The sequence below is a fragment of the Saimiri boliviensis genome, chromosome 17 (genome assembly GCF_048565385.1).
Source record: "Saimiri boliviensis isolate mSaiBol1 chromosome 17, mSaiBol1.pri, whole genome shotgun sequence".
Classification (NCBI taxonomy): domain Eukaryota; kingdom Metazoa; phylum Chordata; class Mammalia; order Primates; family Cebidae; genus Saimiri; species Saimiri boliviensis.
In genome coordinates this window covers 62,932,881-62,958,659 of record NC_133465.1, presented here as the reverse complement: position 1 = coordinate 62,958,659, position 25,779 = coordinate 62,932,881, and the positions used below count along the sequence as shown (strand labels likewise).

The following is a 25,779-nucleotide window of genomic DNA, read 5'->3' as shown; positions in this document are numbered from 1 at the left end:
GCCCCCATCTCCCGACAGTACTAGAGCCAGGTCCGAGAAGGAGCAGGAACGAAGAAAACTACCCGGGCTGGGGTTCTTGGTTTCTTGTCATGGCTCGAATAGGGAAGAGCCTTAAGAGAGCCTCGCGCCAGGCCCCCGGAGGGAGACACACCCCTAGCCCTGGGCACCCCAGCGGGGGTTCGCGGCCGCAGCGCAGGCTGCGGCGGGGGTGTCTCCCGGAAGCCGGGCGGGCCCAGGCTGCCCCGCTGGAGTTGGGAAAGTCTCGGGCTTTCAGTTTGAACCTAGGAGGCCGAGCAGCCGGGCAGAGGTTCCCGACGGCCATTGGCTGCGGCGGCGCCGTGACATCAGCGCGGAGGGGCGCGCGGGGAGGGCGCGGGCGGGGCCTGGAAGGGGAGTGTCCTGGCTGCTCCCAGCCCCGAAAGCCCGAGAGCCAGAGGGAAACAAACGCCGGCGCTGACAGGGGCCGCCAGCCCCGCCGCCGCGCGGAGCCCAAAGAGGGGACAGCGCAGCCGCCCCGGTCCGGCGCTCTGGTCTCCGGGGACCGAGGTAGGCGACGTGCACCCGCCCCTGGCTGTGGCAGCCTCCTTCGCGCCGGGAGGCCTGGGTGGGCTCAGCTCCGGGGGCTTGAAACCCCCTGTGGGGCGGAGAGGATCGAAGAAGCTGGGGGTGCAGGGCCGCGGGGCGGGGAGAAGGGCACCGAGTCCCCAGTTCTTGGCGCTCGCGCTTCTCTCAACGCCCGCCGCGGTGCCTGGACCCGGAGCCGCGCACCCAGTGTCCTGGCAGAGCGGGATGTGCGGGCGGGGGGGCGGGTAGCAGGGAGCCGGGCGCGGCGTCGCCGGGACTCGATTTCCTCTCTCCACGCTGCAACTCGCTGGCCTGGCCGAGGGCGCCGCTGGGGGGGCTGGGGGCGGGTTTTAAAGGGCCCCTCCTTCCCAGGAACGGGGTGTGTGTAGGTGTGGGCCGGAGCGCAGCCGTCGGAGGCGCGAGGCCCGCGGTCTCCCCGAGGGGGGCGTGTGTGCGCCCCGAGTTCTCCATGAATAAGAACCGAATTATCCGCCTGTTCGGGCGGAGGCGTGTACACACCTCGCTCTCGTACACACACTGTAGCACACGCCACCCAGAGTCACCCTGCTGGGGAGAGAGATGGACGGAGCTGCCTGGAAGGGAATGGCCGAAGGAGCAAATGTTCCCCTGTTCCCCCGCACCCCCGCGCCCTGCGAACCCTTCCCTCCCACGCCGGGCTCCCGCCCCGCCCGCTCCCTCGGAGGCCCCCGAGGTGGAGGCGCCTCCCGGCAGGGTGAGACCCAGCCAAGCCGCCGGCCCCTTTGGAGCTGGGGTGACTGACGTCCTAGTACCGGGTCGATGCGCCCCGATCCCAGCGCGCTCCGCCGAGTCGCAGGCGGGAGCGGCTGGTTAATGATTTAATCGGCCGCTTGGGGCGGGTGCGCGGAGATCGGCCGTCCCCGGCCCCGCCCCCTCCCCGGAGCGCCCCTAGCCGGGATTACAAAACTGCCCCCTGCCCCGGGCGCGTCCCCCAGGAGCCGTCCTGCCCGCGGGGATCCCGGCCGCGGGTGAGTGCCGGGCTCGGGAGGGCTGGAAAGCTGGGCGGTAGCCGGGGCTGAGGCTGAGCCGGCTTCCTGGGAGCGGACTGAAGTACGTGTGTGTGTGAGTGTGTGTGTGTGTGCGTGTGAGAGAGAGAGAGAGAGAGAGAGACAGAGCGAGCGAGCGAGAGAGACTGGGGGAGGGGTGCTCTCAGCTAACTCAAACCAGGTTCCTTGTGTTTTCCCAGTGACTGCGGCCTGGGCTTTGGAAGTTTTCTTTTTCTCCCTGGGAGAATGGAGGGGAAATCCAACGCCCTTTTCTTTTCTTGTTGCCTCTGGAACTTCTCTCTCTCCACGACTCCCACCCCTTGCAACCTGACCAGATCCCACATCCCTTGCTGGGTGCCCGGTGCCCGCTGTCTGCCCGGGTAGCTGAGCAGCTGGATCCCAGTAGGGTCCTTTGGGAGCCCCTTCGCTGCGAGGGCCCCTGCCCTCCCCGGAGGGGCCCGGGTGCCGGAGGGAGAATCTCTCCCGTCCGAGCCCCAGCAGCCATCTGGACCAGAGGAAGGTCCCGTCCAGAGAGTGTAAACAATGAGGGGCGGGTGACAGGGGCCTCCTGCGAGGCAACTTCTTTGGCAGTCTGGGTTTCCAGTAACTCCCGAAGCCCCCGCCTCCTTGGGGCTGGGATGGAGGAGGGACCACCAGCAGGATGGACTGAATTTTAAGAGAACAAAGAACAGACCACAAAGGAAGGGACTGCTGAGCTGCGGATTTCTCCTAGAAATCGCGAGTTGGCTGGGACTGAGCCTGGCCCTGAGAGAGCCTCCAGTAGCCCCAGGGCTCCTGAGGCAATAACGGGGCATCCACCAAGATCTCCTGAGGCTCCATCTCTGCTGGGGAGCCGGTCCCTGGCGAGTGCGGGGGTGCCTTTCGGGTTCCTGCTGACAGCTGCCCTGTGTGAGCTGCCCATGTGGCTGACTGATTAGTGGGGTGGTTTATCTCCTCTGAACTTGGACTTTGCCTCTCCACTCCTAGAAGACAGCTGCTCCTTCCCACAAGGGGGGTTCAGTGAGTCTGGGGAGGTCCCAAGTGGATTCCCAGGCATCCTGGTGGTGCCCTGCAGGGACCAGGATGGAGCCGCTGTGATCATATGGGCGGTGGTTCTAGGGTGAGTCTCAGCGCCTCCCTCTGAAATCTCCCTGAGATCCTAGGGTCTCCGAGCATGGAGGACGCTTGTCCTGCTCTGCTGTACAGACTAGGCCCCGGCTTTGAGCGTTTCTTCCATTTTCTAGGGTTTCCACCTCCCTCTCTTAATTCCTCTTAATCTTGCCCACCCACCAGTGCTTGTCCCCACCCCTTGTACCCTGTCTCCACCGCTGCTGCCTCAGGAACCCGGCAGTGCCTCACGGGACTGAGGACGAGGGAGTCACCAGCAAAGGGGGGTGTGGTTCTCATGTTTAAAGCCGGGTCAGGGGAGCAAGTGTTGACCTGGGAGAGGGATCTTACACCATTCTTTTGATTTTTAAAATAATATTTATTTGAGACAGGGTCTTGCTCTATCATCCAGGTTGCAGTGCAGTGACATGGTCAATGCTCACTACGGGCTGGACCTCCTGGGCTCAAGCGATCCTCCCACTTCAGCCTCCCAAGGAGCTGGGGCTACTGGCACCCACCACCATGCCCAGCTATTTTTTGTATTTTTTGTAGAGGCGTGGTGTTGCCATGTTGCCTGGGCTGGTCTTGAACTCCTAAGCTCAAAGGATCTTCTCCCACTTAGGCCTCCCAAAGTGCTGGGCTTAGAATTATGAGCCACCACACCTGGCTGACCTTTCTTTACAAGTGCGGAGCTTTTCCAGAAGGGTCTTGGGTTAGCAGTGGCCCAGGGCTTTCAACCCCTTCCACCCCTTTGGAGTGATTGATTGATTTCTGTGGCCAGGACTGTCTGTGAGCAGGTGTGGCTGAAAGGTGTTTGATGTTGGCCCCTCCCTTTCCCCCTCCCTTACCCCTCCCCTCCCAACATTTGGATTGGGTTCCAATTGAAGAAGTCCGAAGCCAGAGCAGCCAGGGTTGCGCTTGGGTGGCAGTATAAGTCTAGTCTTCAGCGTTCTCATTCTGGTTCTGCAGACTCAGAGGAGCTTGTCCCTGTTGGGAGAGGGAGGAGTCCATCCCTTGGAGGAATGGGGAGCTGGGTTGATGCCAGAGATAAGGCTTGTGGGCGGAGGGAGAAGGGTTGAGCAATCTTGCCCTGGAAACAGAGCTGACCTGAGCTCTGCGTAGGTCTTCTGACCTATGTACTGGAGGCTGTTTCTCAACCATGAGGAAAAGAACCAAATTCTGGAGCTGGGGACACTTTGAGGGGTCATTGGCAGAGGAACTGGATGGTAGTGCTGGAAGGAGCTGGCAAGTGGCAGTGGACACAGCCCTTTATTGCTTGTACTACATTGGGAAGGAAATTCAGACATTAGGGCCGGGCACGGGGGCTTACGCCTGTAATCTCAGCACTTTGGAAGGCCAAGTCACTTGAGGTCAGGAGTTCGAGACCAGCCTGGCCAACATGGTGAAACCCTGTCTCTACTAAAAATACAAAAAATAGCCGGGCGTGACGCGTGCACCTATAATCCCAGCTACTGGGGAAGCTAAGACATGAACATTGCTTGAACCTGGGAAGCAGAGGTTGCAGTGAGCCAAGATCGCGTCAGTGCACTCTAGCCTGGGCGATAGAGTAAGACTCCATCTCAAAAATAATAAAAATAAAGAAAAAAACATTCAGACATTAGTTTCCCACATTCTTGTTCACTGTGCCCCTGAAGCTCCAGCTTAAAATACGCCTCCTCGAGGAACCTTGGGCTTCCTTCCAGCTAAGTTACGTTGGAGTCTTCCCCCAGGCACTGCCAGCTTGCAGCCCTGGGCTCCATGCCAGGATGGCAATGCTGGCATCCAAAGCCCTCCTTTGCCAGGAACAGGGCACCTGGCCATCTCCACTCAGCCTCCATTCAAGCTGAGGAAGAGTCTCTGTTTTGGGACTCAGGTGAGCACAGTTTGAGGTGTGGTCATGAATGAAGGCTTATAGTCTTAACCCACCTATAAGGAACTGCTCTGCACACCTGGTGTTTCCTCTTCACCTCAAAGATGGAGCTGAGGGCATCTGAAAAAAAAAATGTCAGGCAAGAAGGATCCCTGGATGTCGGTGCTCGGTCAGAGCTGCTTCAGCCAGCATCTTCTGCCTTGGCCGTCACGGTAGCGGAGGTTGTCTGGGGTAGCCTCCAGCCTCCCAGGATGAGACTCTGAGTTCTCCTTTTGCCTGGGCCCCTGCAGTTCCGACAGCCACTGAACTTGACCTGGAGACCCCAGCTTTGAATCTCCAAGTGTGCCAACAAAGCCAGGTTCGGTGTTCCAGCTTCTCTTCCCTGCCTGCCCTTCCTCTCCACCTGGGGTCCTCACTCAGTGCAACCCTTCTTCTTTCCTTAGACCAGGCGTCCCCAAACTACGGCCCTCGGGCCGCATGCAGCCCCCTGAGGCCATTTATCCGGCCCCCCGCCGCACTTCAGGAAGGGGCACCTCTTTCATTGGTGGTCAGTGAGAGGAGCACAGTATGTGGCGGCCCTCCAATGATCTGAGGGACAGTGAACCGGCACCCTGTGTAAAAAGTGGGACGCCTGCTTTAGACTGTTGCCTCTGACCCTGAAGCATCAGAAAAGGAGTTGTTCCTCCCACTGTCCTGGAACTGGGTTTAAGGCTTTGTCAAATGGTACAAGGAGTAGACAGCTCAAGAGAACCCAAAAAGCACCCAGGGGCTTACAGTATGCTTTGTGGATACCTCTAAGGAGAATCTGGTTAGGTCCAAAGGATCAGGTTATATTTTATTGGGGATTGATCATGCTGAAGTTTCGTGCATTATTTTTTGTTTCGAGACAGGGTTCTGCTCTGTTTCCCAGGCTCGGGTGTAGGGGCTTGATCACAGCTCACTGCAGCTTCAAACTCCTGTACTCAAGAGATCCTCTCACCTCAGCCTTGAGCAGCTGAGACTATAGACATTTGCCACCATGCCTGGCAATTTTTAAATTTTTTTTTTTAAGAGATGGGGTCTCGGCCGGGCGCGGTGGCTCAAGCTTGTAATCCCAGCACTTTGGGAGGCCGAGGCGGGTGGATCACAAGGTCGAGAGATCGAGACCATCCTGGTCAACATGGTGAAACCCCGTCTCTACTAAAAATACAAAAAAAAAATTAGCTGGGCATGGTGGCACGTGCCTGTAATCCCAGCTACTCGGGAGGCTGAGGCAGGAGAATTGCCTGAACCCAGGAGGCGGAGGTTGCGGTGAGCCGAGATCGTGCCATTGCACTCCAGCCTGGGTAACAAGAGCGAAACTCCGTCTCAAAAAAAAAAAAAAAAAAAAAAAAAAAAAAGAAAAAAAAAAAAAGAGATGGGGTCTCACTATGCTGCCCTGGCTGGTCTCAAGCTCCTGGGCTCAGGTGATCCTCCCGCCCTCTGCCTCTGCCTCCCAGTGTGCTGCGATTTCAGGCGTGAGCCGTGAGACATGGCACCTGGCCTGTTATTTGTTGCTAGTAGCACCCAGGGTCCTGCAAATTCCTGAGTTATCTTTTACCCTTATCCTAGGGAGGAGTAGAGAAGCTTCTCTTTTTCCCACTTCCATCTCACCATCTTATCTGAGAGAAGCCAGACTCCTCCGTCTGGCATCATTAAAGGTTAAAAGGTGACGCCATGAGGGAACTCAGATCAGGAAAGAAACCAGATCCAAGAGTTTCCTGCCCCCACTGCTGGCCAGGACTACAGAGGGAGGGCAGAATCTGTACCTGGGCTTCAGCAGCTTGGGGGACCCTTCCCCTGCATCAGATAACCCTGGGAACTCCAGGACTTTGGAAAGGGTCAACTCATTATCTCAGCCCATATCTTAAATTGCAGACTTTAGATTTAGGTGGCCTCAGGTGGGTGTTCTCTATGAAGTTTGGGAAGTGATAGTGGTTAGAGTGTCACTGGGTGTGACAGCATCATCTTTTTTTTTTTTTTTTTGAGACAGAGTTTTGCTCTTGTTACCCAGGCTGGAGTGCAATGGCGCGATCTTGGCTCACCGCAACCTCCGCCTCCTGGGTTCAGGCAATTCTCCTGCCTCAGCCTCCTGAGTAGCTGGGATTACAGGCACGCGCCACCATGCCCAGCTAATTTTTTGTATTTTTAGTAGAGACAGGGTTTCACCATGTTGACCAGGATGGTCTCGATCTCTTGACCTCGTGATCCACCCGCCTCGGCCTCCCAAAGTGCTGCGATTACAGGCTTGAGCCACCGCGCCCGGCCGACAGCATCATCTTTATAGCACATGTGGAATAGTACTCACTCCTAGCACAGCACTTGGGAGGTATGTAATGTTATCAATTTCTCTGAGATAATAAGGAAACTGAGGCACAAATAACTTGCCCCACATGGCAGGCCAGCTTGTGACCCAGGGAGTGGGGCTCTTTGTCCCCAAGCTGCAGCAGGGCCAAGATGCAAGGTTTGCCTGCCCGCTCTGGAGGGAGTTTAGATCTGCCAGTCTCCCTCTGGACACCCCCAGGTGTCCTTGAAATTCCCGCTTCTCAGCCAAGCACGCTTAGGAGAGGCAAAGTGAAACCACACAATGCCTGGCAGATCTGATTTCAAGCACAGCTCTTTCTTCTGGGACCCCGAGCAGGAGGGAGGCACCCTGCTGTCCAGTAGTAGCACCACTCCCAGGGGAGGAGGGCCTGACCTGTGTGGGGGCAGTGGGGTCCCCCACCGGGCACCCATCCTGCCTGGCCCAGATCTTCCCTCTGCTGGTGGCTGGCGTGGGAAGCACGCATTTCCAGGAAGCGCCCTGTAATCAAGTGAAGTTGCCGGATGTCCTTGAGTCACTGGCTCCTCATCGTCTTGACTCCTCCGTTGTCGCTTCCGGTCACTCCCAGGTCTTGGCTCCTTTTTATTCCCCTCTCTGTGCTGTTTCCAATTCCCAGGAGGTGAGAAAAGGTTTCTCCTTCACCTCCTGCCAACCTCCTTCCACCCGGCCTAAAGCCTGTGGTTCTGGGGTGAGGGTGAGGTTAAGGATGAGGTGGGTGCAGGAAGGAAGGTGAAGGAGATAAGCAGGGTGGCCAATTCCCAGCCCACAAGGAGCAGGGGGCTCCCCTGGGTGGACCTGGGGCGCTGGGCTGTGGTCTGTATTTCCCAGGATTAATCTACCCATTCCCTGGAGCGGTGGGGAATGAGGTGCTCAGACCACAGAGATGTGAACCTGAAGTTGTGTGCAAAACTGCATATCCTGTGCGCTCAGGCATCCATATCCTTTTTCAGCTTTCCCAGTCTTGAGCCCCAGGGACGCTTATGATCCACCCCCTACCCCCTCCCCCTGCTGATGTTCCTTATGGTGGAGTGGAAAAAACCCAGCGCCCAGCACATCTGGATTCTTGTCTCTCTCTGTCCTTACTGTGTGACTCGGGTGACTCATGTGCCTCTCTAAGCCTCAGTTCTCTTATCTGCAAGCTGGGGATGATAATGATAACTCCGTGGGATTATCGGGAAGAACACGTGAAATAAAGTCTTTCAAATGCCCAGGACTGTGTATTACTACAGAGTTTAAAGAAAGGTTCTGGTGGCTCATGCCTGTAATCCTGGCACTTTGCAAAGCAGAGGTGGAAGGGTGGCTTGAGCCCAGGAGTCTGAGGTTACAGTGAGCCATGACTGCACCACTGCACTGAACTCTAGTCTGAGGGACAGAGCGAGAGAGACCCTATCTCAGAAAAAAAGAAAAGAAAAAAGCAGTGGTTTAATCAAAAGCACGTAACACAATGCCTGGTGCAGAGGAAAAAGCTCAACAAGTCTTAGTTTTTTTCTCATATTTCCTCCATGACCTATGGCCCAGGAATAGTTACTGCAGAGAGTCTGGGGAGGGGTCTACCGCTGAGGCTAGGTAGGGTCTAGAATAGTATTTCCCAGAGTGGGTTCCTCAGCGCACAGTCTTGCTATCTGTTGGGATCTACATGGGGAGATGTTACTCCAGAGTGTTCTTGATAATGAGTCACCATTTAAACCAGACTAGACTCCTTATGCTAGATCTTCCAGCAATTAAAGGGTAAATTATTTTAAGCCATAGTGTGTTTTCCCATAACTCAGCCTGGCTGAGTGAGTTATTGGCATCATTTTCCCATAAACTGTAAGAATCGTGAATTCCTTAAGGTGGTGAATACTTGTGTGAGATTCAAATCACAGTGAGCAGGATGATCAGTAGGAGTAGCCCCAGGACGGTGCTGTCAGTAGGAATGTGGCACTAGTCACATATGGAACTTTATGCTTTCTAGGAGCCACGTTTGAAAAACTAAAGAAAGGGGAAATTTTTTTTTTCTTTTTTTTTTTTGAGAGAAAGTCTCACTGTTACCCAGGCTGGAGTGCAGTGGCATGATCTCAGCTCACTGCAACCTCTGCCTCCTGGGTTCAAGTGATTCTCCTGTCTCAGCCTCCCGAATAGCTGGGATTACAGATGCACACCACCACACCCATCTGATTTTTTTGCTGCTGTTGTTTGTTTGTTTAGAGTCTCCTTGGCTGGAGTACAATAGCTCAGTCTCGGCTTACTGCAACCTCCGCCTCCCGGGTTCAAGCAGTTCTCCTGCCTAAGCCTCCTGTTGCTGGGACAGGTGCCCACCACCACGCCCAGCTACTTTTTGTATTTTTAGCAGAGACAGGGTTTCACCATGTTGGCCAGGCTTGTCTCAAACTCCTGACCTCATGATATGCCCGCCTCAACCTCCCAAAGTGTTGGGATTACAGGCGTGAGCCACCAAGTCCAGCCTAATTTTTGTATTTTTAGTAGAGACAGGGTTTTACCATGTTGGCAAGGCTGGGCTCCAACTCTTGACTTCAGGTGATCCACCCCAAAGTGCTGGGATTACAGGTATGAGCCATTGCACCCAGCCTTTTTTTTTTTTTTTTTTTTTTTGAGATAGGGTCTCACTCTGTCACCCAGGCTCGAGTACAGTGGCACCATCTCAGCTCACTGTAACCTTTGCCTCCTGGGCCTAAGTGACCCTCCCAACTCAGCCTCCTAAGTAGCTGGGACCACAGGCTAGAGCCACCACACTGAGCTAATTTTTTGTAGAGACAGGGATTTGCCCAGGCTGGTCTTGAACTCCTGAGCTCAAGCGATCTGCCCACCTCGGCCTCCCAAAGTGCTGGGATTACAGGCATGACCCACCATGCCTGGCTGGGGAAATTAATTTAAATAATATGTTTTATTTATTTAACCTAGTACATCCAAAATATTTTCATGTCCATGTAATCGTAAAACCATGAATGAGATATTTTCCATTATTGTTTATAGGAAGACTTCCAAATCCAGTGTGTATTTTATACCTGTAGCACGTGTCAGCTTGGATGCTAAATTTCATAAATACTATATCAGTATTGGGATTTTATAAAATTTATCGTTGAAAATGTAGATTCACATACTCTGGTTGTTCCAAACATATATATATATATATATTTTTTTTTTTTTTTTTTTTTTTTTTTTTTTTGAGACGGAGTTTCGCTCTTGTTGCCCAGGCTGGAGTGCAATGGCGTGATCTCGGCTCACCGCAACCTCCGCCTCCTGGGTTCAGGCAATTCTCCTGCCTCAGCCTCCTGAGTAGCTGGGATTACAGGCACATGCCACCATGCCCAGCTAATTTTTTGTATTTTTAGTAGAGACGGGGTTTCACCATGTTGACCAGGATGGTCTCGATCTCTTGACCTCGTGATCCACCCGCCTCGGCCTCCCAAAGTGCTGGGATTACAGGTGTGAGCCACCACGCCCGGCCCATTCCAAACATATTTAAGTTTTCCAGTAACTGAGCCAATTATCAGTTGCTTGTTTGTTTTTTCAGACAGAGCTCACTCTGTCACGCAAGCCCAGGCTGGAGTGCAATGGTACGATCTCTGCTCACTGCAACCTCCGCCTCCCAGGCTTAAGTGATTTTCCAGCCTCAGCCTCGCCAGTAGCTGGGATTATAGGCTTGTGTCACTATGCCCAGCTAATTTTTGTATTTTTAGTAGAGATAGGGTTTCACCATGTTGACCAGGCTGGTCTCGAACCCCTGACCTCAAGTGATCCATCCTCCTCAGCCTCTCAAAGTGCTGGGATTACAGGCATGAGCCACCATGCCCAGCCAATTATCAGCTTCAAATGTAAAATAATTGAAATAAAAGATTCTGGCCAGGTTGTGGCTCATATCTGTAATTCCAGCTCTTTGGGATTACACTTGAGACCAGGAATTTTATTTTATTATTATTTTTTTTTTTTGAGACAGAGATTCACTGTGTCGCCAGGCTGGAGGGCAGTGGTGTGATCTTGGCTCACCACAACCTCGGCTTCTGGAGTTCAAGTGAATCTCCTGCATCAGCCTCCTGAGTAGCTGGGATTATAGGTGCCTGTCACCGCACCCGGCTAATTTTTTTTTTTTTTTTTTAAGTAGAGACAGGGTTTCACCATGTTGGCCAGGCTGGTCTTGAACTCCTGACCTCAGGTGATCCACTTGCCTCGGCCTCCCAAAGTGCTGGGATTACAGGTGTGAGCCACCATGCCCAGCGGAGGCCAGGAATTTTAAGACTCGCCTGGGCAACACAGTGAGACCCCCCATCTCTTAAAAAAAAAAAAAATAGCCAGACATAACGGTGCACACCTGTAGTCCCAGCTACTCTTGAGCTGAGGTGGGAGGATCACTTGAGCCTAGGAGGTTAAGGCTACAGTAAACTGTGATCACGCCACTGGACTCCAGCCTAGTTAACAGAGCGAGATCCTGTCTCAAAAAAAATTAAAAATTTAGTTTCTTAGTCACACTAGCCACATGTTAAGTACTCAGTAGCCTTATGTGGCTTATGGCTGCTGGATTAAATGCCAGAGGTTTAGGATATCACTGTAAATGCCAGAAACAGAGATGTTTCATGTCAGTGGTATTATTCAACATTGTATTGGCAGTGTAGCAAATAGAAAAAGATAATCAGGAATGGAGGAGGCAGAATTATTATTAGTTGCAGATGATGAGCTTATCCACTTGCAAAGCCCAAAGGATTCAATCATATAGTAGATTAGAGAATGTAAGGCAATATAAGCTTGGTGGAGTGGCCATTAAATATATTGGGGGGAAAAAAAGGTAGCTTCCCTGCCGGGTGCAGTGGCTCACACCTGTAATCCCAGCACTTTGGGAGACTGAGGCAGGTGGATCACCTGAGGTCAGGAGTTCAAGACCAGCCTGGCCAACATGGTGAAACCCCGTCTCCACTAAAAATACAAAAATTAGCTGATTGTGGTGGCTCATGCCTGGAGTCTGAGACACAAGACTTGCTTGAACCAGGGAGCCGGAGGTTGCAGTGAGCTGAGATCATGTCACTGCACTCCAGCCTGGGCAACACAGTGAGACTCGGTCTCAGAAAAAATTAGCTGGACGTGGTGGCGCGTGCCTATAGTCCCTGCTACTCGGGAGGGAGGCTGAGGCACAAGAATCACTTGAACCCGAGAGTGAAAGGTTGCAGTGAGCTAAGCTCACACTGCTGCATTCCAGCCTGCGCGGGGACAGACTCCCAAGAATGTATCATCTGGGAATAGTTAAGGATATGCATAATTATCTGAAAGGACCCTACAGAGTTTCAACCGAAGATGGAAACAACGTTGCAGTTCAGTGCCTGACTGGATGTAAAAATTAGATATTAAGAATTAATTTAAAACAATGTAGCCTAATTTGCTACCATGTAAATATTTTGACCCAGCTGTGAACAATAGTTGGCTTTATTTATCCATCTACAAGGGAACATGCTGTTTGTGTACTAAGGAAGAAAGTGTCTAAATTATTGCTCTCCAATAGAGGTCGTAGGCAAGTGCCATACATAATTTATATTTTAATAGTTACATTTTAACAAGTAAGAGGAAATAGATGGTACATTTTATTTGACTCACTACTCAAAATATTATCATTTTAACACATCAGAATGAAAATATGAGATTTTTTTTGTTTTGTTTTTGTTTGTTTGTTTGTTTGTTTGTTTGTTTTGAGTTTGTTTGTTAGTTTCGCTCTTGTTACCCAGGCTGGAGTGCAATGGCGCAATCTCCGCTCACCGCAACCTCCGCCTCCTGGGTTCAGGCAATTCTCCTGCCTCAGCCTCCTGAGTAGCTGGGATTACAGGCACGTGCCACCATGCCCAGCTAATTTTTTGTATTTTTAGTAGAGACGGGGTTTCACCATGTTGACCAGGATGGTCTCGATCTCTCGACCTCGTGATCCACCCGCCTCGGCCTCCCAAAGTGCTGGGATTACAAGCTTGAGCCACTGCGCCCGGCCTATTTATGAGATATTTTATGCATCCTCTTTTTTATACTAAATCTTAGAAGTCCGGTGTGTATTTTCCACTTGAGCACATATCCATTTGGACTTGCCACATTTATTTTTAATTTATTTTTTATTTTTTTGAGACAGAGTTTTGCTCCTTTTTTGCCCAGGCTGGAGTACAATGGTGCAATCTTGGCTCACTGCAACCGCCACCTCCCAGGTTTGAGCACTTCTCGTGTCTCAGCCTCCCGAGTAGCTGGGTCTACAGTTGCACACCACCACATCTGGCTAATTTTATATTTTATTAGAAATAGCGTTTCACCATGTTGGCCAGGCTGGTCTCGAACTCCTGACCTCAGGTGATCTGCCTGCCTTGGCCTCCCAAAGTGCTGGGATTACAAGCATTATTTGTATCAATATAAGGAGTAGAAGTATAGTTTTGTTACATGGATATATTGTCTAGTGTGAAGTCTGGGCTCTTAGTGTAACCTTCACCCAACCAGTTACATTCCACCCATTAAGTAACTTCCCATCCCTCACCAGGCTCCCACCCTCCCAATCTCCAGTGTTTATTATTCCACACTGGCCACATTTCAAGTGCTCAAAAAGCCACATGTGGCTGGTGGACAGTGGAGGGTCAATTATTATTAACCCATAGGGAGATGGCAGAGAGTGGAAATAGCTGGGAGGTTCTAGTGCTCATGATTGTTTTCCTCCTTGTCCTGGTCACTCTGTGAACCCTGCTCTCCCTGAATCACCCCCGCTTCCCATTAGACTCCTCCCTCCCTGCCCCACGCCCAGTAGTGATACCTGGAGAATGGGTACTGTCTTATAGCTTGGAGGTGGCAGGGGGTGGGGGGGAGAAACTTCATGAAATCTGGGACCTTGCCACTTTCTCTTCTTTCAGGAAGGGGCCACCAAAGTAGAGGATGTCCAGGAAATGGGATGTGCCCCAGGGTGGCTCTGCAGTGGCACCTTTCCATTGAGTAGCCTGGCATGGATTGGCATGCAGGCAGTGACGTTAGGGCAAACGGTGTTGGGTACAGGTTCTGGTCTTTCTTCCTGGGAGCTGGAATAACCAAGGAACACCAGATGGGGGTTGGACAGAGCAGACACGAACACGCTAGAAGCGGGTGAGGCCTTTTTGAGACACAGGCCTTGCGCTGATCTCCTGACCACGCCGGCAGAGTCCTGGCTTGTGCTTCAGGGTGATCCTCCCTACCCCTCACCTCCCAGAAAACCAGAGCGTGGGGAGTTCCCATGGGTAAGGGAAATCTCCTTTGAGGGGTCTTCAAATACAGCCATGCCCGAGGATACAGCTTTAATGGGGAGTCTTAGCTCCAAGAGTCTTAGATTAGCCGGCTCCCAGACCCACCCTACCCCACCTCTCCATGTGCACATCCTCAGCTACAGACATCTGCACAGGCCAGGCAGTATCACCTCATGGAAAATCACATGCTCCAAGCCCTGCCAGAAATGGGCTCAAATCACCACGTAAAAGTTGTGAGAGGCTGGATATGGGGCGCAATGGCTCATGCTTGTAATCCCACACTTTGGGAGGCTGAAGCAGAAAGATCACTTGAAGTTAGGAGTTCAAGAGCATCCTGGGCAACACAGCAAGATGCCATCTCTAAAATAAATAAATAAATATATATATATATATATATATATATATATATATATTTTTTTTTTTTTTTTTAATAAGCCAGGCATGGTAGTGCCCACTTGTGGCCCCAGCTGCTTGGGAGATTGAGGCTGGGGAGGATCCCTTGAGCCCAGAAAGTTGAAACTACAGTGAGCCATGATAGGACCACTATACTCCAGCCTGGGTGACAGAGCAATGCCATGTCTCAAAAAAAAAAAAAAAAAAAAAAGTCGGTGAGATAGGAGAGTGAGTAAAATAATTCCCTCAGTCTAAGCTTCTGTTTCCCTTTCTTTAAGATAGAGGCAATCATGGCAGCCTCCTTGCAAGGTTGCTTTGAGGTTCAAGGGCATAAATTTATGTTGTCCTCAGTACAATGCTTGGCCCACAGCGGATGCCGGTGAACGAGAGCAGTTGAGTGAGGAGGTACATTGGAGGGACGAGGAGGGGACTGGGGAGCCTGTTTCTCTGACTCTTGGAGCTAAGACTCACTTTAGTGCCTGCCCCATTAGAGATCTCCCCCCAGGGATGATCTAATTCTGCACACAGCTTGGGAGTCGGCCGTCGGCGGTCGCTGGAGCCCCTGGATGCTGGTTGCCCTCGTGTGACCTCTTCTTGTTTTCTCTGCTCCCTTGCAGTGACAGCCTAGCCAAGCTGGGGTGTAGAAGTAAAACCTTCACCTGTGCAGGATATCTCTGACAGGATCTCACTGTTACGTGGGAGGCTGGCCCCCAGCTTGGCGCTTCAGTGTGACTGGAAACAGGCCGGCCGATCTCCGGTGGGGTGGGAGTGTGGCTCATCGCCCATCTGCTGCTCAGCCGGGGAAGCTTAAGCATCAGGAAGCAGCTGTTGGAGAGTGAGTTGTGTTTTTTGAGAGGGTCCCGATCTCCCCATGTCCCCTGACTTCAGGTTGTTAAAGGTTGCCTGCTTCCTCCTCCCAGACAACTTAGAATACTACAACGACCTAATAAACGTGCCTGGCTTGTGGGTGATTTTGAGGGAGGCAGAGAGACAACAGATATTAGTGGGAGATTTTCAGATACAAGAGAGGCAGAGTGTGGATGGAAGCCCGTCCTCCCTCCGTGCCGTTGGCATCTTGTGCTGGGATGTAGCTGCCGAACCCGGAGAACTAGAAAGTCTTAAGTTGGTTTTGAAATGAATGCTTTTCTTTAAACCTTTGATGCTTTGGGGTTTAAAAAATTTTTTTTCATTGAAATTATGTTAACTCATTAAAGAAAACCTTTTTTTTTTTTTTTTTTTTTTTTTTTTAAGGATAAGGCCAGGTGCAGTGGCTCATAACTGTAATCCCAACACTTTGGGTGGCCCAGGTGAGCAGATTGCTTGGGGTTAGGAGTTCAAGACCAGCCTGGCCAACATGGGGAAACCCCAACTCTATTAAAAATACAAAAATTAGCCAGCTGTTGTGGTGTACACCTGTAATCCCAGCTTCTTCGGAGGCTAAGGCAGGAGAATCCCTTGAACCCGGGAGGTTGAAGTTCAGTGAGCCAAGATTTCACCATTGCATTCCAGCCTGGGCAACAAGAACAACAACAACAAAAAGCCACTTGGATTTAGAAAGACTACACCAACTTGTGTGTGTGTGTGTGTGTGTCTGTAAACTAAAACTTAATACATGGAATGACAATAGACATGAATAAAACCTATAAAAACGTGTGTGTAGAAGATACATACACGTCACACACATATGACATATTCAGTGTTTGTCCTGTGATGGATGCCCCATACTTTTGATAGTGCATGGCTATTTAAGTGGTTGGAGCCCAGGGGTGAGAATTAAACCCTGGCTTCAATCTGTGACCTGGGACAAGTCCCTTAATTTGGTCTTTCCATCTTTGAAGTGTGATCCCACCACACCTAGGTATTTTAAGGAGATATTTGACACAGATACATAAATGGCACAGGAGTCATAACGGTGACATTTCATGTTCCCATTCTGGGATTGGTTTTTTTGTTTTGTTTCGTTTTTTGAGACAGTCTCACTCTGTTGCCCAGGCTGGAGTGCAGTGGTGCAATCTCAGCTTACCGTAACCTCCGCTTCCTGGGTTCAAGCAATTCTCCTGCCTCAGCCTCCTGAGTAACTGGGATTACAGGCACCCACCACCATGCCTGGGTAATTTTTGTATTTTTAGTAGAGACGGGGTTTCACCAGGTTGGCCAGGCTGGTCTCGAACTCCTGACCTCAGGTGATCCACCCGCCTGGCTTCCCAAAGTGCTGGGATTACAGGTGTGAGCCGCTGCACCTGGCCACTTTTTGTTTTTTGATTGTGGCTACTCAGGCTCACAATGTTAGGGCAGTGAGCTTTAACCTCCTTGTGCATGCAGCACACTTCCAGATACAAGGGCTTTTGGCCAGGACATGTGAAGAGAAGCTAAAAGATCCCCAAGAGAACTAACGTCAGCTAAAGCCACAACACAGTGGGCATTGAAGTCCTGCCTAGAACATGTAACCACGTGTGTCAAAGCAGTCACAGCTCTCTCCCATTCACTCAGCTGCCCTCAGCCCTGCCACAGTTTGAATGAAACAGTCTTCTGCCTTCCCTGGGCTTTCCTGTCTTTGCGGGATAAGGCTGGTGAGTGTTCCAGAAAGTACTAGATTTTTCTCTGATGACAAAAACCAGAGCCCCTCACCTCTCAGAGTTGTGGCCCATGTCCCACTGAGCCTCTTGCACAACCCCCTCCAGGGTGTCATTCCATCTGACAGGGCTTGTGTAGCAGAATGCCTCCTGTGTTTCAGCAAAGTGAAGTTCTGCCTAGGGGTAGGCTGTCAGCCCCTCCTGTGAGAAGGGGCCATGCCCACCTGGGAGGAATGCCCACGGCGGAGGCTGCCCCTGGAAGGCCTGGAGTCCCATTCGATCCTGTCTTTTCTCCCCCCGCCTCCCCGGTCTGGGCTCTCAGCAATCCCTGGTGTCCCTACCTCCAAAACATGGCCTCGGTGTCTCCCACTGTGTCCTCCTCCTTCAAACCCACATCCTGGCCTCCATCCTCTTGACCTGCATTTCTGCAACAGCCTCCTGCCTGAATTCCATCTCCCCTCCTTCATTCCTCCAATGCCAGGACCTTCAGGAGCTTCCAAATACAGACTGAATCACCCGCCTGCTTTCAAACAGCCACTGGTTTCCTTGTGCCCCTAGAGTGACCACCATACTCCTCACCAGGGCTGCGTGCAGTGGCTCACGCCTGTAATGCCAGCACTTTGGGAGCAAAGGCAGGCAGATTGCTTGAGGCCAGGAGTTCGAGGACAGCCTGGCCAACATGATGAAACCCTGTCTTTAATAAAAGTAAAAAAGTTGGCCAGGAGCGGTAGCTCACGTCTGTAATCCCAGCAGCACTTTGGGAGGCTGAGGCAGGCAGATCACCTGAGTTCAGGAGTTCAAGAGCAGCCTGGCCAACATTTGAAACTCTGTCTCTAATAAAAATACAAAAATTAACCAGGCACGATGACGGGTGTCTGTAATCCCAGCTAATTGGGAGGCTGAGGTGGGACAATCCCTTGAACCTGGAGGCGGAGGTTGCAGTAAGCCGAGATGGCACCGTTACACTCCAGCCTGGGCAATGGAGCAAGACTCCATCTTTAAAAAAACAAACAAACAAAAATTGCCGGCATGGGGGTGCACACCTGTAATTCCAACTATTCAGGAGGCTGAGGCATGAGAATGGCTTGAACCCAGAAGACAGAGGTCATAGCGAGCTGAGACTGTGCCACTACACTCCAGCTTGGGCGACAGAGGAAGACTGCCTCAAAATTTTTTTTTTTTTTTTTTTTTTTTTTGAGACCCAGTTTCGCTCTTGTTATCCAGGTTGGAGTGCAATGGCGCGATCTCGGCTCACCGCAACCTCCGCCTCCTGGGTTCAGGCAATTCTCCTGCCTCAGCCTCCTGAGTAGCTGGGATTACAGACACGCGCCACCATGCCCAGCTAATTTTTTGCACCTTTAGTAGAGACGGGGTTTCACCATGTTGACCAGGATGATCTCGATCTCTTGACCTCGTGATCCACCCGCCTCGGGCTCCCAAAGTGCTGGGATTACAGGCTTGAGCCACCGCGCCCAGCCTGCCTCAAAATTTTTTAAAAAAAATTCTGACTGGGCGTGGTGGCTCACACTTGTAATCCCAGTTTTTTGGGAGGCTGAGGCAGGCAGATCACCTAAGGTCAGGAGTTTGAGACCAGCCTGTCCAACATGGTGAAATTCCATCTCTACTAAAAATAAAAAATTCACCAGGCGTGATAGCAGGTGGTTCCAGCTACTCGGGAAGCTGAGGCAGGAGAATCGCTTGAACCTAGGAGGCGGAGGTTGCAGTGAGCTGAGATGGTGCCACTGCACTCCAGCCTGGGCGACAGAGCAAGACTCCATCTCAAAACAAAAAAATTAAAACAAAAGCAAAACTCTTTATGTGGCCTCACAGGGAGGGCTCTGTGTAACCTGAGCCCTGGCTGCGTGGGTTTTTATTCTATTCTATTAATGCTGCAAGCTTGTTCCTACCCCCAGGCATTTGTGTGCTGTGTCCTCTACCTGGGTTGCTTTTGAGCTGGCTGGTTCTTTCTCATCATTCAGTTCTCAGCTCATGATGCTCCTTCCTCAGAGGGGCCTTCCCCAGGCCCCCTGACTCCCACATTCACTCACCTCACCCCATTTTCCTCGTTATACAGAGGAATACAAGATACCGTTTTATTTATAGTTGTACACCTCCATTCAACACCCCCAACACTCACGCTACACGTGTGCCTGGGAAAAGAGTGTGCGATTTTCACTGCTCTGTTTCCAGGGCCTAGAAGAGTTTGTGAATATTGGTGGGTCTGCAGGAAGCCTTGGAGTGAATGAATGAATGATGAGTAAAGGAATGAAGCCTCTTGTAGCTGATCCAAGTCACAACTAAAGTCGTCATGCGCTAAAAGCCCTCTGCTCTCTGCCCACGTTGCCTGGACCTGGCATCGGATGGTTTCTTAGAACAGCTAGGGGAAGGCCTTGCAGAGGGCATGCTGCCCAGCCACAGTGGCGGGGGCAGCGGTGGTGGATGTCGAGGCATGTTGTGTACCCTGTACGCTGGGGTGAACCACAGGGCAGCTTGAGAGAGTCACAGAGAGTGAGGCCGGCCTCAATGCCCAGTGAGAGCCCAGGTCTGACTCCTGCCTCAAGCTGAGCTGCCAGGGATGGTCACTGCCTGGGCACTTGGGGTAAGAAGTGTTGGTTCCTTCTATCCTTCTCTGCCCTGGAACTGCTGGGCTGGCCAAGCTGGGAGGGCCAGGGAGGATGGGCGAGGGGTCCAGGCAAGGGTCATTTTCTGTAGTCCCAGGAACAGGGCTGAACTAATGGTGTGGTTGGTGTAGACCCAAGCAGGGGCCTGGCCTTACGGAGAGGGCTCCTTGCTCCCGCCTTAAAGGAAAGTTCTGTGGTCAGTGGGCTGAAGGTGGAGGAATTCGTTCCTCCGGACGCTCAGGAGAGCTGGGAAGGGCTGTGAGCTGGGACCCATTTTCCCTCGCCCTGCCCAGAAAGTGGGATGTGGCTTCCGGGGTGGGGTGGGGTGTCCCGCCCAAGCAGCTATGGGAAGTGCCTGGCCCTCATTGGGCAGCCTGTTTTAGCCACTTCCCCAGAGCTGAGTCACGGGTGCTTCTGAACACCCCTCCCAAAGGCACAACGAACGCCCTCTGGCCTCCCAAACCACAGCTGCCCCCAGGACCGGCCCAGGCCTCTGGTGGGAGCAAGGACCCCCACGGCCTGCTTGTTCTAAAACTCCGTGTTCCAGCTCCTCACCTGGATGCGTGACTCCAGATCACTCATGGCTGGTGAAAGCAAGCTCTTGCTGGCCCTCGATCCTGCTGCGTGGCCTGTCTAGTCTGAGCGCCAGAGATCCTGGCCTTGTCCCCACTTCAGACTATGGGCACTGCAGCCCCTCCTTGCTGGGGCAGAGGGATGGACATGTGACTCCCTCTAGGCCCCAACTCTCTCAGGACCCTTCTTTGCTAGGCAGTTTTTTTTTTTGGTTTTGTTTTGTTTTTCTTTTTTTCTATCGAGACAGAGTCTCCTTCTGTCACCCAGGCGGGAGTGCAATGGCATGGTCTGGGCTCACTGCAACCTCCGCCTCCTGGGTTCAAGCGATTCTCCTGCCTCAGCCTCTCGAGTAGCTGGGATTACAGGCACCTGCCACCATGCCTGGCTAATTTTTGTATTTTTAGTAGAGACAGGGTTTCACCATCTTGACCAGGCTGGTCTTGAACTCCTGACCTTGTGATCCACCTGCCTTGGCCTCCCAAAGTGCTGGGATTACAGGTGTGAGCCACTGTGCCCGGCCCCTTGCTGGGTACTGAAGATGGCTTTCCACAAGCCACAAAGTCTTGTTCCCACCCCCTCAGCGAGCGAAACCATGGCAGCAGACAGCACTGGGTATGCCTGTCCCTGTCTTTCTGGGGTGTGGGGTTGAACAAGATCCTGGAGATCCCAGGGCTAGCCCGGGATGGCTGTGATTTCAGCTGAGTTTCCCTGCTGTCCCCTCTGACCTACCTCTATAGTTCCACCCGCAAGGATGTGGTGGGGGCTGTGGCTAATGGGATGCGAGGAGCCGCCCACCCCTGTAGCCATTGTGGCCAGGATATTTGTTCCTTCTGGGCAGCCACAGTGACCTGAAGCTTCTGTGGTGCGTCCTGGGGAGCCGAGTCTGTGGTGGGTTTTTTTTTTTTTTTTTTTTTTTTTTTTTATCTTTCCTCTCTAATGAACATATAAGATCGGGAAATCACAGGGCCTGACATCACTCACAGGGTCTGGGGATTCTGGCTGTCCCGTTGAAACCTTTACTCAGCTCTGGAGGCTTGTGCCACCGTGTTCCCACCTGGTTCTGACCATCTATGCCCCCCACCCCCCGTTTCTCTGTCTTTGTTGTTTACCTGGTGAGCACACCTGCCCTATCTTCACCTGTGCGTTCTCACTCCACTCAAGCCTGCTGTTTCTCAACTGGGGCAGTTTTGCCTCCTGGGGGACATTGGGCAATGTCTTGAGACAGTGTTGCTTGTTGGGAGTGGGGGAGGGATGCCACTGGCATCTACTGTGTAAGAGACCAGGGACACCGCTTAACACCCAACAGTGCATGGGGCAGTTCCACGTCTCGGTGAGAAATTACCTGGCCCAAATATCAACAGTGTGGAATCTGCTCTAGGATAACACAAGAACCTTCCTGAAGCAGCAGTTGGGTCCCCCCATTCTCTGCACCCTGCCAGCCAGCAGTGGGGAGGAGCACTCGGTGGCCGGGGGTCACTGACCAGCGACGCTGCCACCAGAGCTGGAGAAGGGCCTGGAGCGGGGTAGGGGGAGCCCTGGACTCAAAGACCCAGCTTCTAGCTCAGCTCTGTTCCTCTGGGCTAAAAACCTGGATAAGTCACTTTCCTTCGTAAAGGAAGGCAACAGTAAACCTGTTTCCTCATCCGTAAAGTCAAAGAGCTGCACTGAATATCCCCTCCAGTTCTTTGAGATTCCTGGATGCTGTGTGTAGAGCCAGGAGCTGGGGTGCAGGCAGGTGGAAGATGGGGTTCTCTTTCTTCCTGACTGGTGCAGTAGAAGCCTGAAGGATTTGCCAGGACTGAGAGTTCGTTTGAAGCCTGGCCTTATTTCTTTCTATGCCCACCATGACTAAGGTAGACCCTACCTTCTCTTTATTTTTCTTTTATTTTTCTCTTTTTCTTTTTTGTTTTTTTGAGACAGTCTCGCTCCATTGCCAGGCGCCAGGCTGGAGTGCAGTGGCGCGATCTCAGCTCACTGCAACCTCCACCTTCCCAGGTTCAAGCAATTCTCCTACCTGAGCCTCCCGAGTGGCTGGGACTACAGGCGCACGCCACCATGCCCAGCTGATGTTTGTATTTTTAGTACAGATGGGGTTTCACCATGTTGGCCAGGTTGGTCTTGATCTCTTGACTTCGTGATCCACCCGCCTCGGCCTCCCAAAGAGCTGGGATTACAGGCTTGAGCACAGCTCCCGGCCTTCTCTTTCTTTCTTTCACCTTCCTTTCCCTCTCTCTTACCGCCCCCCCCCACCGTCTTTCCTTTCCTCCTTTCCTCCCTTCCCTCCCTTCCCTCCCTCCCTCCCTGTTTTCCCCAGAGTTTTACCTCGGAGCCCATGGCTGACCAAGAGGCTCATATATGATATTCAGGGGTCAGCAAATTACAGTCCATGAGCCAAACCCAGCCTGCATTTGCTTTTGTAAATAAATATGTGGCTTTTTGGTGTTCTTTTTTTCTTCTTTTATTGGTTTATTACAAAGGATAAAACTCTGGAATAGCCAAACGGAAGAGCTGCATGAGGAGGCGTGGGGTCAGGTGTCGGGGCCAGGGAGCAGGGGGACGCCTCCTTCCCGGGGCCTGGATGTGCTCACCACCCAGCGGTTCTCTGTAAATAAAATGTTATTGGAACATAGCCATACCTACTCATTTACATGTTGCTATGGCTACTTTCTTTTTTAAATTTTGTGTAGAGGTAGGGTCTCACTGTGTTGCCCAGGCTGGTCTGGAACTCCTGGACTCAACTGATCCTTCTGCCTTAGCTGCCCAAAGTGTTGGGATTACAGTTGTGACCCCCCACCCCCACCCTGTGCCTGGCCAGTGGCTGCTTTTTTTTTTTTTTTTGAGACGGAGTTTTCGCTCTTGTTACCCAGGCTGGAGTGCAATGGCACGATCTCGGCTCACCGCAACCTCCGCCTCCTGGGTTCAGGCAATTCTCCTGCCTCAGCCTCCTGAGTAGCTAGGACTACAGGCGCGCGCCACCATGCCCAGCTAATTTTTGTATTTTTAGTAGAGACGGGGTTTCACCATGTTGGCCAGGATGGTCTCGATCTCTTGACCTTGTGATCCACCCGCCTCGGCCTCCCAAAGTGCTGGGATTATAGGCGTGCTTTTTTTTTTTTTTTTTTTTTTTTTTTTTTGAGATGGAGTTTCACTTTTGTTACCCACGCTGGAGTGCAATGGCAAGATCTCGGCTCACCGCAACCTCCACCTCCTGGATTCAGGCAATTCTCCTGTCTCAGCCTCCTGAGTAGCTGGGATTATAGGCACGCACAACCATGCCCAGCTCATTTTTGTATTTTTAGTAGAGACAGGGTTTCACCTTGTTGACCAGGATGGTCTCAATCTCTTGACCTTGTGATCCACCTGCCTCAGCCTCCCAAAGTGCTGGGATTACAGGCTTGAGCCACCACGCCCAGCTAGGCGTGCTTTTATACTAAGAAGGCAGAGTTGAGTAGCTGTGACCAAAACCCTATCAGCCACAAAGCTGAGGATATTTACTCTCTGGCCCTTTGCAAAAAGTGTTTGTGACCCTTGATCTAGCGGTTCAATGTCTAATTGTTTAGAGGCTGAGATAGGGCAGGAGGGTGGGTCCCAGGATTATCAGGTTAGAGTTAGGGGAAGGTCACTTTCCTAAGGGTGGGGAGGAAGGAGGTCTGACCTGTGACCAAGAGCAGAGTGTCATCTCCAGGCATTCTGCACGTCCTCACCCACATCACTGTGTGGCAAGTCGGCCAGCTGCCTGGCTCCCCCCGGCCCCGGCCTGAGCGAACTTTGTTGGAATGACAAGCGGTATGGTATGGACTTTGGGAGGGGACACACTGCTGGTGGGGGAAGCCATTAGACCCGGCAGCAGAGGCTTGAGAGAACAGGGAAGTGGATGGGGGTGAGGACACAGAGAGGTCAGACCGGGAGCCCTGGAGCCAGGCTGTGGGCAGGAGAGGAGAGGAGGGAGGTGCTGGATTTGCAGTGGGTGCTTGAAGGCCGACCGTGTGGCACACCCTGCGGGACCGGACTCGGTGGTGAACAGACCCGTTAAAACTCTGGAAGCTCGCTCTGCAGTGGGCAGATGACGGTTCAGCCAGCAGGGGTAGAAGAATGTAGCCGGTGCCTGCTGGGAGACGGGACATCTGAAGGGCTGTGGGGGGCAGGTGGTAGGGAGGACGCACCCTAGCTGAAGGTTTCCTGGGAGCAGTGATGTGTCCCAGCTGAGCCCTGAAGGATGCTAGGTGTCACAGAGGTTGCATCAGGGAACTGTTTGTGTCCAGTACCGCTCATGGGACAAAAGTAAGGGACACTGAGGAGTGAGGTGGGGACTAATCATTGGATCACAGGGTCTGCACTGGGTAGGGCATCATGTGGATAGGTTTTGTTTTAGCCGAGGACAGGAGGGAGACAGACAGGGACCCGTTAGGCTGAGGTCAGGGGCCACGTAGGGTGTGGTGGGCTCCCGTGGGGCAGCAGCAGGCATGCGGAGGAAGCACCCACCACCTGAGTTTTGCAGTTGGAAGAGTGGGTCTGGACTGGGGGCACCTCTCAGAACTGTGCTGCCTGCTGGATGGGAGGGAGGCAGGTATCTGGTGTCCAAGCATCACCTCTCACCCACCATACTTGGTTAAATCCCTACGCCCATCTCCCTCTACCCTGCCCAGCTCTGCTGGGCTTAGTATTTGGGACAAGTCTCTCTGGGAGAGAGAGGGGCTGGTTTGGTCCCAATGCTGAACTTCATCTTGGCCCTTGCCAGGAGCTGTGAGAGTGGTGTCTCCAGGCTCCTGGGCTCTACCTCTGCTGTTCTTCGGATTTCTGGTGAATCACCTAAGAGTCAGTCTGCAGATCATGGCGGCGGGGACCAAGTCATTTAGGGTCTAGTTCCTGCCTCCCACTCTCCAATGATGAAAGAAAGTAGAAGTTCCCCAATCTTCATCTCCCCCAGACACCAGAAGGTGGAGATGTCGCAGGTGGGATCCCCATTTATGTGACACCCAGCGAAGGCTGAAAGGCTGGGGAGCTGGTTCTGTGAGTCCCAGCAGCTCCACCCCAAATCTGATTCAGAAAGAGAACTGTGTCGCCCACGCACGTGGAGGAGCGGGTCAGCCTGTCTCCCTGGGCCTGTCCTTTCCTTCCCTTCTCTCTCTGGGGACCATGACTCAGGGTAGGGTGTCCACTAACTCCATAGGGGTCGAGGTTAGACAGCAGGAAGGACTTAGCACATCTCCAGGCTGGCTATTCCTAGGAGCCAACCCATAGATTTCGTCTCTTCCCAGGCTTGCTGCCTAGAATTGCTGGATTCACCTTCACATCCTTAAAGGTGGTCATGTTTGCTCTGGCAGCACCCTGGCTTGCAGGGACAGAGGAGCCATTGTCTTTTAAGAGAAAGGTTCTCTCTCTCAAGTTGCAGAGAAGTGTGTCTGAGGCTACTGGAACTCTAACCAGATTTGCAAAATCACTCTCCTCTGAATGCCTGTGGATGGAGAAACAGGCAGGGTTATACCATTGAT

The 25,779-nt window shown here is 52.4% G+C and overlaps 1 protein-coding gene across 4 annotated transcripts in view; it reads left to right on the top strand.

The window, feature by feature from the left end:
* The first annotated feature begins 416 nt into the window (after window positions 1–416).
* The window catches only part of CDC42EP4 (CDC42 effector protein 4), a 37,026-nt gene continuing 11,663 nt past the window's right edge, over window positions 417–25,779 (top strand). For 2 of the 4 annotated variants that reach the window (XM_010342478.3, XM_003931774.4), the window contains exon 1: window positions 417–546. The gene's annotated coding sequence lies outside the window, so the exon portion shown is untranslated. Of the gene's footprint in view, window positions 547–1,406; window positions 1,572–25,779 lie in introns of those variants that run through there. The other 2 variants (XM_010342477.3, XM_003931775.4) reach the window with 2 other exon arrangements.